Below are 13,699 nucleotides of genomic sequence, written 5' to 3' on the forward strand. Positions count from 1 at the left end.
CAACTGAGAGAGAGGACCGATTGGTGTGAAAATTTGATAAATTAGGCGTTTATTCTACTAACTTCTTTTTGCAGGTTTTGCAGACAGAAACACTTCCAGAAGACATTACGAGTTATAGTTTCACTAGTTCCATTTAGAGAGGTTTAGTACCTCCACAAATTGAGTTATTTGCCTGGTTTATATTAATTGGTAGAGTCAATACTAAGGATAGATTATATAGGTTAGGCATTATTGATCACCATGATAGCGTGTGTGTTTTATGTAAAGAGGATGTTGAGGACTTTCACCACTTGTTTTTTTTGGTGTCAGTATACTTGGCAGGTGTGGTGTGCCTGGTTGTTTGACTATGGTAAATTGTGGACTATCCTAGAAACAATTAAGTAACACTTTGAAAGCTGGACAGCGATAACTGTAAGGAAAGAAGAGTGTAATAGGTGGCTAATTGGGTTCTTTACTATCATTTGGCACACATGGATAGAAAAGAATAAAAGAATTTTCAACAGTCAAGAAGCAGGAGGAGTTGCGGACGTTATTAATAGGTCGCTCATGAGCAACAAAGAGTGGAGTAGAGCTTATCCTAATAGTTGTTAATGGCTGTGCTAGAGATGACTATGGGTTGATTTTGTTTTCTGTTTAATTTGTTTGTATTGTTTTGCTCCACCTTATTGTGTTGAGCTCTTTTACTTCCAAAAAAAAATTTCTCAAACATTTTGATTATCTTCGGATACTTAGTTTATTGGGTGAACGAGATAAATATAAAAAAGATCGTTGACTTCTTCGGACACTTAACGGCGGTTACGAGCTCGGACAAGTTGGAGAAGGAGGTGGACATTGTTTTCTTCTTGTACAAGTAAATGGATTAGGGAGTGAAAGCTTGACAATGCAATTCGGAATGAAGCTAAGGGATTTATAGATATATAGGTGCTCTCAGACGGGGTTTTTGCTAGCTAGGGTTCGGTAACCTAAATACATAGTGAAAGTCATTGAGGAACTATTGTACGGAGTTTGGTGGTCATAGTCTTAACTCTGAATCACTAAATAGTATTAAATGATTTCTTTTGAGAGAGTAGTTTTTGTTTGTACGCCACTTCCATTATTGTTAATTCTCAATTAACGAATATAAAACATAGAGATTTGCATATCTAAAATGTTTAATTCTCTCACGTTGGTGTCCTCAATTCACTTCTAAATAAAATAGACACCAAGTTATTAAATATATAATTAACTATTAGCTAGAGGATTTTACTTATTGTAATAGAATTATATTAAGTAATCAATAATTTTTTTGAATAATATGAACAACCACCAATTAAATTAAAACACATTACACTTCTAAATTATTCACATAAATCTTAATATTAGAATAACCATTTACACACCTAGTAAAACGAACATCTGATATCCATTGTTTACATTATTTAATATTTTCATTGTCTACCTATATTTTTCCATTGTAATACATTTAGAAAATTAAAGTGTCTCATTTTTATATATATATTGAATACATCATGAATATATTAATTTAGAATCTAATTAAGAAACAAATTATTTATCTGCCAATATTAATTTGTTTTTAAATTTTACTTTTAACTGAGATTGACATTCAAATAAACATCTGAAATAACATAAAAAAAATACTCAAAATTTTATTTAAAAAATATCTAAAATAAAATAGAATATTCAAAGTTAGTCATAATTTATTAGAAGCCATGCTAAATAATGTGTGTTTAAAATTAAACTCATATATTAATAATTGTGGACGAAAAAGAAGACAAGTACGTACGAAGAGAAAAATATAAGTATTTTAGGAAAGGAAAAAAAGTTAGTTGGAGATGACTATAGAAAAATTGGTTATTTATATTTTTTCAAAAGGTTTTAAAATTTCAACATATAAAGTAGTATTGTATCATCATGTTATTTTGATTTAGGTAGTTGGGGTTTATGATTTGTTGATTTAGGATTTAAGTTTTATATTCATTGCTATTGGTGTTGTCGAATTGAATTGGATTTAAGATTTATAGTGTGTCTGTATGACTGCATCTCTACCTCTCTGATCTCTCTGGCTCACTGCTGCTTTTTTCCTCCCCTTCGCTACCAGTTCAGGTAAGGACCTCCCTTGTATCCTCTTCATTTCAATTTTCAATATCTTGTATTTATACTATATTGTTTTTTCTTTGTTTTGTTTTGAATATGCTTGTGATGTATTATATATTCATGATTCTGCTGAGATTGATTTATAAATTCAATCTATGATACTTATTCTGTATTAAATTTTTCTTCTGAGGTATTGAGTTATTAGTCTATATGGTTGAATATTTTCTGCTACATTGAACTGAATTTATTTATTGAATTTTTTAGTTAAAATTTGCTTGTTCTGTATCTTGTTTTGAATTGATTAAAATGAATGATGAAACTTGTATTGTTGAAATTTTTGTTGTTGTTGAATATTCATTCAATTGAAAAGAGAAAAAAGAAACTAAAAGAAAAAGAAAGAAAGTTAGTGTATTTGTTGTTGACTTGTTGCGGCTATGATGAGACGATGATTTTATTGTTTACATGAATATTGATTTGGCGAATGGTGATTATTAAAATTAATTCTTATATGTTTATTAATCATGAACTACAATGGAGAATTTTTGTTATTGCATTGAGTTCAATTATTTAATTTTTGCTCTTATACTCTAGCTATTCTTTATCTTGATGATGATGAATTTGAAGAACTTTTTCAGGATCTCCTCCTCCTGTTGTTGATAATGAATATGGTAATACAAAAATTTGTGAAACTCGTGAAAGTTTTATAATTGATGAAGAATAGAGTGATGACTATTAAATAACTTGTGTAACTTTAGTTAATTAATTGTTCATTATAGTAGTTTGGTTGGCGTATTTACTACTTAAATTTATTTTAGTTGCGTATAAACTTGTGAGTTGTGAATTTGTGTTTTAATTTGAGTCGTGAATTTGTGTTATGAATTATGACTTTTGACTTATTATGGTATATATTAGTTATAGTCCTATGGATAATTTGGTTTATTTGAGATTTATTTCATTATTTGTGAAATTAATTTTTGTCATAAAAAATTTCATAATTTTTATATTTTACAAATTACGTTAATATTCCGTCTTACGAATCAACGAATTATGATTATGAACTAGCTTAGCGAGTCGAGGTAAAAACTATAAGTTTACTACCTTGAATATATCAATTAGTTAAAAAATAAAACAATTTGACAAACTGTGTGTAATTTATATTAAAAAAATTGTTACAAAATAAATATTGTACTTTTATAACTAAAAGAATGAAAAATGTTACAAAATTTTGTGATAAAAAAAATTATATTCTTACGAAAAACGTTTTAAATGTAAAAAATTGTTACTACTTTTGTAACAAATTTTAGTTTTTGTATTAAAAAATTTGTTATAAAATATTATTTTATATTATAACAGTTTCATTTTTTGTTACAAATTTTTTATAATAGGACATACTGCAACAACTCCTTTTTTGTTACAAATTCTTTTCGTTTCAAAATTCAGATTTTTTGTAACAAATTTTTTTGTTATAAATATTTTTTTTTTTTTTTTTGTAGTGTGTAGCCTATTCTAATAAGTATGGAAACTGAAAAGCATAATCTTTGGTCCTGATGAATAGCATCACTTGAAAAGTGCGCTTTATTCTTGAACGCCAAAAGTGTAACTTCTAATAAAAAAAGCGTAGCCTTTTAAAAATAGACAACAATCAAATAGGCATCTCTCACTAAAACGTCTCCAAAACTAAAAAAACAGCCTTAGCCAAAAAGCATATTTTTTTTCATTCCCAATTACATTTTGGAATTTTGTTACTAATATATGGGTATTCATAATACATGTCCCCATCATTTTTATTATTTGAGCTCATTGTTAAAAATATTTTGAATTTACATGTATGTTAAATCTTAAAATGTAATTGTCTAGATAAGTTTAAGTGGTTTATTTTTATCTTTTAACTATTTATTTTTAACAAAAATATAGAATTATCTTCTTATTATTTCTTGTTTGTCTAAAAGAGTTAAATTTTTAACTAAAACGAGTAAGAAAATAAAGATGAAAGTTGAACATACTATTTTTTCAAACTTAAATAGTCAAATGAGTTATATGAGATTTAATCGCGTGAAAATTTATTTTCAATATTATATTAAAGAAAAAAAATGCAATATATCATTGTTGGCCTTATATAAATGATAGTATTAAAATGATTATTTAATATTTTAATAATGTAAAAAAGTGAAAAAAAGAATTATAAATAAATTCTTTAATCATATTGTATTGAATTAATTATTTTTTTCATCCTTAAGGTCTTGGGTCAAAAGTAAAATCGTCTTCTGACCTTTTTTCTTAAAATCAACGTTATAAAATATTGTAAAATCAACCTTTTGTCTATAAATAATATTTTTCGTATGATTTTGTCCTTAAATAAAAATAAAAAAACCTCCCCTTAATATAAAACATCAAATTCGATTCCACTTGATCTATCCCCTTTTTCACGCCACACTCCCTCACTTCTATACGATACGGAGAAGATTACGCCCGTCCACGTATCAGAGTGGCCATGGCTTAGGAGATTAGCAGTGAAGACGACATAGCCCCAAGTGGCAAAGTTGATGCAGATCTTCTAGAAGAGTTAACTAGTGTCGGAGCCATATTCGTGGGTCATGAAGACGGTGGCTTTGACTTCATTAGGTTGAAGGTCCAATGGGAGGAGGCTTTGCGTGAAGATTTTGTCGTGTGGTGTGTCGAAGAATGATTTGGTGTTTCGCACTCCCTGGGAGGTGTAGTACTCCTCCTCGAGCATGTGGCCCCAGGAGTTAGGGGGTACCTCTACTTTTTCTGCTGCCATTGTTGTTTGCCTCAATTATGAGTCACTGCAATTAAAAAAAATGTCGAGGCAGTAGGTGACAGTGGGTCCGCATCCTTCTCTGCTTCCTCTTCGTCCTCACATGGATCTCCTTCACCATCCACCATTCCTCTTCTTCTTCCTCCATCTGCCTCCAACGCTTTCCGTCGCCACTAACGAAATCAACCCGCGACGCCGATAGAGATGGAAAGAAAGGAAAACAAAATTGGGAGGAAAAGAGAAAAGAGGGAAAGATAGGGAGGGGTTTTGTTGTTGCGAACAGAGAGGGAATGCCAATAGAGGAAAAAACAAAAGGGTTTTTGACTAAGACATGATGCTGTCTGTGGAAGAAGAGAAGATATGGTTGATCCAGCAACTTCTGCCATGAGAAGTGTCGTCGCCACCAATAGCTAAACCGTGTACTCGTGGTTAACTTGATCAAATAACAGTTTGTTATTTCCTAGATTTCAGCCAAATTGTGTATCTTTTTTCTTTGATTTTGCGTCTGTTGTTATTGTTGATTTTGGGTAGAGTTAAGGTTAAATTCGTAATGATTTTCTTGCAGGTCAAGGCATAGGTGTGATGAAAATGAGAGGAGTGTTGAAGGTGGAAAATAAATAGCAGAGGCAGAAAATAAAAAGAGAAAACGGACGAGAGAATGACAAAAACAAAATTGTCATATAATTAATATTTTATGTGAAAAAAATTATTTTATAATATTTTGTAAGTTGTAATGTTGAGGATAATTCTAATAAAAAAAATCGAAAACTATTTTAATTTTGGCTCACACTTTAAAGACGAAAAAATATTTAATCTTATTATATTAGCTACTATTTTCATATATTAAATGAATTATTTAAGATTTACTTAAAAAATTTTATATAGTCGTCCCTACAGACTAAAATTTCTGAATACGGAAGATCTCATGGGCAAAAAAAGTTGTTGCCCTTCATACGTATGTATGCATATAAGATCTTAGTACCATGCATTATTCAATTAAATTAATGTATATGAATTAAATAATGTTGACAGTATGTTTGGACGACTCATTGTTTATCGGTCTTATCCGTATTACATGCATGAAAAAAACTAGTTATGATGACTATTGATGATAATGCATAAATTGATACATAACATAGATGCCCAAAAATAGAATTGAAGTTAGAATTTTCCTCTTGATACTTGTGAATATCAAGTTACGTGCGTGCGTATAGTCTTTAATTAATTGCATGGTTTGCAAGAGAAGCAAGCATGCATGTGAACAGTAGTATACGTGATCTGTATGTCCTTTTCTTCTCGGGATAGCTTTCGGCTTTGTTGGTCACTTGGTCATGTAGTATTATTTTATTTTTATAATTTAAATATAAGTTTCACATTCGTAGCTGTGATAATTAAACCTACACAATCCTTTATATTTTTTACATATATCGGCCATGTGTTTTTCTTTGTTTATAGACACGCACGGGATAATAAAACAAAAATATAAAAATAAAAAATTATATTTTGTAAATGAAATATAAATATAAATATTATGTCTAAAAATATTAGATTAATATATTTTGTCTTTTTCTGTTAAGAAATATAATTTATTTTTTATTTTTTATTATTCAATTAATTTTTTATTATTATATTCTTAAAATTTTTACATAAAAAAATATAATAAATTAGACTTTTATAATTTATTTTTTTTATATTTAATTAGTTACCAAATAAAATATATAAATACTAATTTTTATATCTCTATTTTTTGTATTTTTTTTGGTATCCTATTTTATTATGCCGTATAACGAACCAAACACAATTTATATGTTATGTGTCAACATAATTTATTATTTTTTATTAGTATTTTGAATTATTAGCTCAATTTCTTTAATCTAATAATTTAATAATATATTTTTATGCATATTTTTAAATTTTAACTATTATTAACTAATTATTAGTCAAAAATAATAAATTTTGTTGGAAGGTTACCAGTGGTTGGGACAAATGTTTTATATTAAGATGAATTTTTTATTTGCATTTTAGTAGGTTTAATTTAAAGCGTAAGCTAGTGGATAAGTTTCTTCTTTGAGTGATACATCAAATCTTAAACAATTTTTTATTGGATAAATTAATATTTTTAAAAAAATTGATAAACTAGTCCATAATTTTTTATAATATTAGGCAAATTAAATTTATCTCGGGCAAAATTAAAATATAAATTATTCCCTACCATTTAAAAAGGTCACAAATTATTATTTTTAAATTTTTTTTAAAATGTATAATAATATTGTCTAAACTTTTAAAAGATAAGAGGCTCTATTTATGTGTTAGATAATCATAGATCAATTATATTATTTTTTTAATTAAAGACTAATTTATCTTACATAAAAATTGTTAGACTATCTTAAAGTTTCGCTTTTTTACTTTTTACCTGCAGAAGGATATAATATGTAATTTCCATACTGAATAGTTAGATTAAGGATATATAGAGCAAAAACGTTATTATTTTGCTAAGATAGAAGTTGACGCTGTTGTCAGCGTGTCACCAAGGAGGCCTGGAAGTTTAATTTCCGGCAGCCGGTGTCTTCCGGTGAGGTAGGAGCCTTATTTGATGGAACTGTGTTTGAATGTATTAAATTTTTTTTTTTTTTATTAACGACTCTATTTTGGTTCAATTTGCATGATGTAGTATTTGTTAGAATAACTATTGTACGGGGATGAGGAGACGATGCCAACTTAGAAAGCTTTTGAGATGAAATTATGAAGGTTGCATTTTTTTGTGTGTCATGTGAGTTTGTACGAGTTGAATGTTCAATAATTGTATGTGTCACTTGACCTTTCTATTTGGAGCTATAGGTTGTTAATATAGTGTAAGTTAGGAGTTGATGTATATAGTGTATGTTAGTAATTTAGTTAAATTTATCAGGTGAGAGTCCAGTAAGTTTATTATTGTTAGTTAGTTAGAGAGGCTTTATTTTACTGCAGCTGAAGTGTATTGTAGCTGAGGTGTATTGTAGAGATTGTATATAAATATATTTGGACTCTTCTAATAATTGAGATTTACTATTTATGCTATCAAGTTTTTTCAATTGTATCTTTCTCTCGGAAATTTTCTTTCGAAGGTGCTGATGCCCATACTATCAACACCTTCAATATAGTGCGGTGAGCATAGAATGTGACAAACACTGAGAATCAGATTGAGAAAGACGTAGCTTAATCTGAAATTTTGTCAATTTTGCGAGAGCTCAGTTTTGCTAGTGGTGATCCAAGATTTAGTTCTCAGTTTCTGCCCTCACTATACAATCTCGATCTTGATCTCAACTTTGATCTCGATCTCAACATCGGATTGATGCTAGAGTTCGCGGTTTCTTCTCGATTTGTTGATTGAGCACTCTCTGTTGAAGCTAGGGTTGGTAATTTGGTTCAATCTCTAGTGACTTCCTCTGTTTTCTCTCGATCTTTTCCCGATTCTCAAGTTTGACCTCTTTCTTCCTCTTCTAATTTCTTCTCTTCTTACAAACTTATACGACAATGCTTGATCAGATTGTACTTCCTTTCACTTCCTTCAATTGTGAGGCAACAACTACGATCAACAAGATTGTAGGAAGAAGGTTGTTCAATTATGACTGCACGATGGAAGGTGTTAACACAAAGACATTCATGAATTTTTTAAACCAGATCACAACATTTCAAGTAGACCTTAGCAAAAAGAACACCAAACTAAATCAATATCCGACAAGTATTTACTACCTTCATCCATCTGAAATTACTGGTACATCTCTTTCTATTGTTACATTTGATGGTAAAAATTATGATGATTGGAGTAGAGCTATACTTTGGGGACTGAAGGGAAAGAATAAAGTATGGTTCATCGTAACCTACCTAGGCCTGATAAGGATGATGAAAATTTTGAAGCATGAGATAGATGTAATACATATATTTTGGTATGGATTAATCACTCTCTTAGTCCTAATATATCTCGAAGTGTCATCTGGAACACCATGGGAAGTAATTTGTGGAGTGAATTGAAGTGCAGATACTGTAAAGGGGATAGGTTTAGGGTGGTAGAATTACAAGAGGAGATTTTTGCAGTTAGACAAAGAGACCTTGATGTAACATCTTACTTCACTAAGTTAAAGACTATTTGGGAGGATCTTGAAAGTTTTAGATCCATACCTGTTCCGAGGGTTACCTGAAACTGTAGCCCGATCTCGGATGAGATCTTCTGTGTTGGTCGGAGCCGACGTGTCCGGCAGGTGTACGGCGGCCGGAGCTGATGTGTCCGACTTGTTTCCGGAGGGTGGGGGGTACCTGCAAGGTACTCCGATGCTTAAGTTAGCAAGGGTATTAAGCAGGTATTGAGTAGAATCAGAGTATGAGTTATACCTGGGTGCTCCAGTGTATTTATAGTGTTGAGACGTGACCTTTGTTGGATAAGATAAGTTAGTTATCTTATCTTATCTTTATCTTTAGGGTTGAGGTCAGCGTGTTTTCAGCGGAACCGCCCTTATCTCTATAGGCTTAGGCCGCCTTAGGATTTGGGTCGTGTTCCTCCATTTGGGCCCTTTACTGGGCTCTCTTGTCGATTTGGCCGAACTCTCTGAGAAGAGGTCGGATAGTCTGACCTGAAGAGGTCGGTCGCTTTATCTTCAATCATCCCAGGTCGGATAGCTCGACCCAGGGTATGAACAATACCTAACTGTGATTGTTTAGAGAAGTGTAGTTGTGGCTTAAGTGTAATCCGATAAGATAGAATTAAGGATCAAATAACTCATTTTTTAAGAGGCCTAAATGAGCAGTTTTCAAATATTAGGTGTCAGATTATGTTGTTGAATTCACTCCCAGATGTGAATACTGTCTCTCCATGTTGACACAGCAGGAACACCAATTCCTGAATATAGACATTATCTAGAGTCAAAATTGTCTATGTCGCTACTCCCTCAAACACAGCAAACTCAGGAAATGGCAGAGGGAGAGGGAGAGGTAGAGGAAAAAGGAGTTAGGGAGGGAGAGGAAAGGTGAAATGCTCGCATTGTAAAAAGTTGGGCCACAACATTGACGTGTATTACAAGAAACAATGCTATCCACCGAACTTCAAAGGATGCAATGCTCCAGATGGAGCTGAAAATTTTGCAGCATTCTTAGTCACTGAGGGTGATTCAGAGAATCTCAGTGAGAAGAACCTTACACGTTCCACTCATTTGAAAAATCACTCATCAAGGTATATCAGTGCATCCACTAGTACCTCCTCTAAGAATGGTGGGGACAATTTTGCATTTTAAAACCAACATTAATGCATTAGATGTTTCTCCGAATAAATTCTTATCTTGAGTAATTGATACTGGTGCTACTGACCATGTATCTTATTGCCTAAGTGACTTTTATACATATAAATAAATATCTCCCATAATAGTTAAGCTACCCAATGGAGCTTGGACCACAAGCACTATGGGAACTATTATCTTTTCCAATGAACTTCTGCTACATAATGCTTTATATATTTCATCCTTCAACTTCAAACTAATTTTAGTTTCAAAACTCACTTCTGCATTACACTGTTAAATGACTTTTACTAACACAAAATGTGAGATACAGGATCTGAGCTCAATGAGGACAATTGAAGGAACTAAGGAGAATGGAGGTCTTTACATATTAAATAATGAGGTTTCAAAACTCCTGATTCCTAGTGCACAAATCTGTTCAATTGATCATAATAATCATAATTTGGATCCTTGTATCTGACATTACAGGTTAGGACAGTTACCCGATGATAGGCTAAAACAGATGAAGCAAGATTTCTCCTTCATCTCATTAGATAATCAAGCGGCTCCGTGCGATGCTTGCATTTTGCCAAGCAGAAACGAACCCCCTTTTCTTGTAAGTAGCTTTAAACCGACTGCACTGTTTGAACTTGTACACGTAGATATTTGGGGGCCTTTTGGTGTGCCTTCAAATAGTGGTCACTGATATTTTCTCACCGTGTAAAAAATAAATCTCGGTATACATGGGTGTATTTGATGAAGTTGAAATATGAAGCATGTATTTTAATTACTTCAGCATTTTGTAACTTTCATTCAAACTCAGTTTAATAAATCAATAAAAATCATACGATCTGATAATGGTCCAGAATTTCATATGGAATTTTTTTTGCTAAAACTAAAATTTTGCATTAAACTTCCTGCGTTGAGACACCTCAACAGAATGGAATAATGGAAAGAAAGCACCAAACTCCTCAATATTACTAGAGCTCTTTTATTTCAATCTCAAATTCCACACTATTTTTGGAATTTTGCTCTCAAGCATGTTGTTTTCTTATTGAACAGGATTTCTTCAACTTTCTTTAAGAACAAATCTCCATTTCAGATTTTACATGATTCTCTTCTTGATTTAATGCATTTACATGTATTTGGTTTTTTGGCTTATGCCAGGACCCTCACTATTGATCGGTCCAAATTGGATCCCCGAGCATGAAAGTGCGCATTCCTTAGATTTAGGGAGGAAACAAAAGGAAATGTTCTACTTAATTTGACATTCAAGGAAGTCTTTGTTTCTAGAAAATTTGAATTTTATGAAAATTGCTTCCTTTTTGCACAAAACAAGCACAAACAAACACACACACGCGAATCTGAAATTACCATGCCACTTACACCAAGACCTGAAATACTAGAACCAGAACAAGACCCTTTTTCATATTTTCAAACCAAAAATTGGCCAAGAATTATTGAAGATAACTCAATAAAGCCTCGTGAGAACGCTTGTGAGCTAAACATAGAAAACACCCGACCAAGAAGAATTGAACATAGTACACTAAGAAGATCTACAAAGGAGAAACAACCACTCACTCATTTGAAAGATTTTATTTGTGCAAGCACCACAATTAATAATGTTGGGTCCAATTGGTCCATCAATTTCAACAAAGTCAGGTATCCAATTTCAAATTTTGTGTCATATAATAATTTACTTTCTACATTGCATAAGGTATATTCACTTGCACTAACCAATGATGTTGAGCCAAAATGTTATAAAGAGGCAATCTCACAATCTTGTTTGCAAGAAGCCATCAATGTTGAGCTCAAAGCTCTAAAGATGAAAAAGACATGGAAACTCACAACTTTACCACATGGAAAGAAGACGATTGGAAGCAAGTGGGTTCTCAAGAAAATTCACAATCCGGATGGTTCAATAGAGAGGTATAAGTCCCGGTTAGTGGCGAAGGATACATACAAGTGGCTGGTGTTGACTATTTAGACACTTTTAGCCCAGTGGTAAAGTTGAAAATATTGAGGATTGTGCTGGCTCTAGCTGTCATGAAGGGTTGGATGCTTAAACAAGTCGATGTGAATACTCAAGGAGGAGGTATACATGAAGCCACCATATGGCTTAGATGTTGAAGAAAGGAAAGTTTGCAAGCTAGAAAGGTCGTTATATGGATTTAAACAAGCAAGTAGGCAATGAAACCACATGCTACACTCGGTATTGGTAGAAACTAGGTACACCAAATCAGCATCCGACCACTGTTTGTTTACAAAAGGGACAGAATTTGGCTTTCAGTATTACTGGTATATGTGGACGATTTGGTGATAGCAAGCAATGATAGGAAGAAAATCAACCGAATTAAAGGGATCTTGGATAAAAAGTTCAAGATAAAAGATTATGGAGATCTCAAATTCTTTTTAGGAATGGATATTGCAAGGTTAAAGAAGGGGATTGCCATCTATCAGAGAAAGTATGTTATAGATCTTTTAAAGGAGACAAGGTTTGAAAAATTGCAAGCCTACGACTACACCTTTAGACTATACAGTGAAGCTGTCCAAAAAAAATGGAGAGCCATTGAAGCATCACTCAGACTACAGAAATCTAGTTGGGAGGCTGTTGTATTTAGCCAAACACCAAACTGAATATCGGTCATGCAATAGGAAAAATTAGTCAATTTTTGGACTATCCGATCACCCAACATATGCAGGAAGCACATCATGTGCTCAGGTACCTGAAGGGAGCACCGGCAGCAGGGTTATTCTTCACTTCATAGGTAGATTAAAATCTGACTGGGTTTTCAGATTTAGACTAGGCAGCATGCCCAGACACAAGGATGTCAATTTCGGCCTATTGTTTCTATCTGTGAAACTCACTCATATCATGGAAGAGCAAAAAGTAACTGACGATGGCGTCTTCATCCTCCGAGGCTAAGTATCGAGCTTTGGCAAATGCCATTCGAGAAGCACAGTGGATTAGTTACATATTGAGAGACTTGTAGATTCTCCTTTCTAAGGTTATTAACATCTTTTGTGATAGCCAATCGGCAATATACATTGCATTTAATCCTGTTTTTCATGAAAGTACAAAACACATAGAAGTAGATTGTCATATGGTAAGAAATAAACTTCAAGAAAGACTGATTCACTTACTACCAATTTCAACTCATGATCAAGTGTATGATTTGCTCACTAAGGCACTTGCACAGACAGTGTTTAGTGGGCTACAAGACAAACTTGGAATGCTGAACGTATATGCTCCTAATTTGAGAGAGGGTGTCACTTGACCTTTATGTTTGGAGCTATAGTTTGCTAGTATATTGTAAATTAGGAGCTGATGTAATATAGTGCATGTTAGTAGCTTAGTTAAATTTATCAGGTGATGAGAGCTCAGCAAATTTATTATTATTGTTAGGTAGTTGGAGAGACTTTAATCTACTTCGATTGAGGTGTATTTTATATATATATATATATATATATATATATATATATATTTGGACTCTTCTAATAATTGAGATTCACCATTTATGCTATCAAGTTTTTTTAATTGTATATTTTTCTCTGGAATTCTCTCTCAAAGGTGCTGCTGCCCACA

Source organism: Arachis hypogaea, chromosome 8, assembly GCF_003086295.3.
Source record: "Arachis hypogaea cultivar Tifrunner chromosome 8, arahy.Tifrunner.gnm2.J5K5, whole genome shotgun sequence".
Classification (NCBI taxonomy): domain Eukaryota; kingdom Viridiplantae; phylum Streptophyta; class Magnoliopsida; order Fabales; family Fabaceae; genus Arachis; species Arachis hypogaea.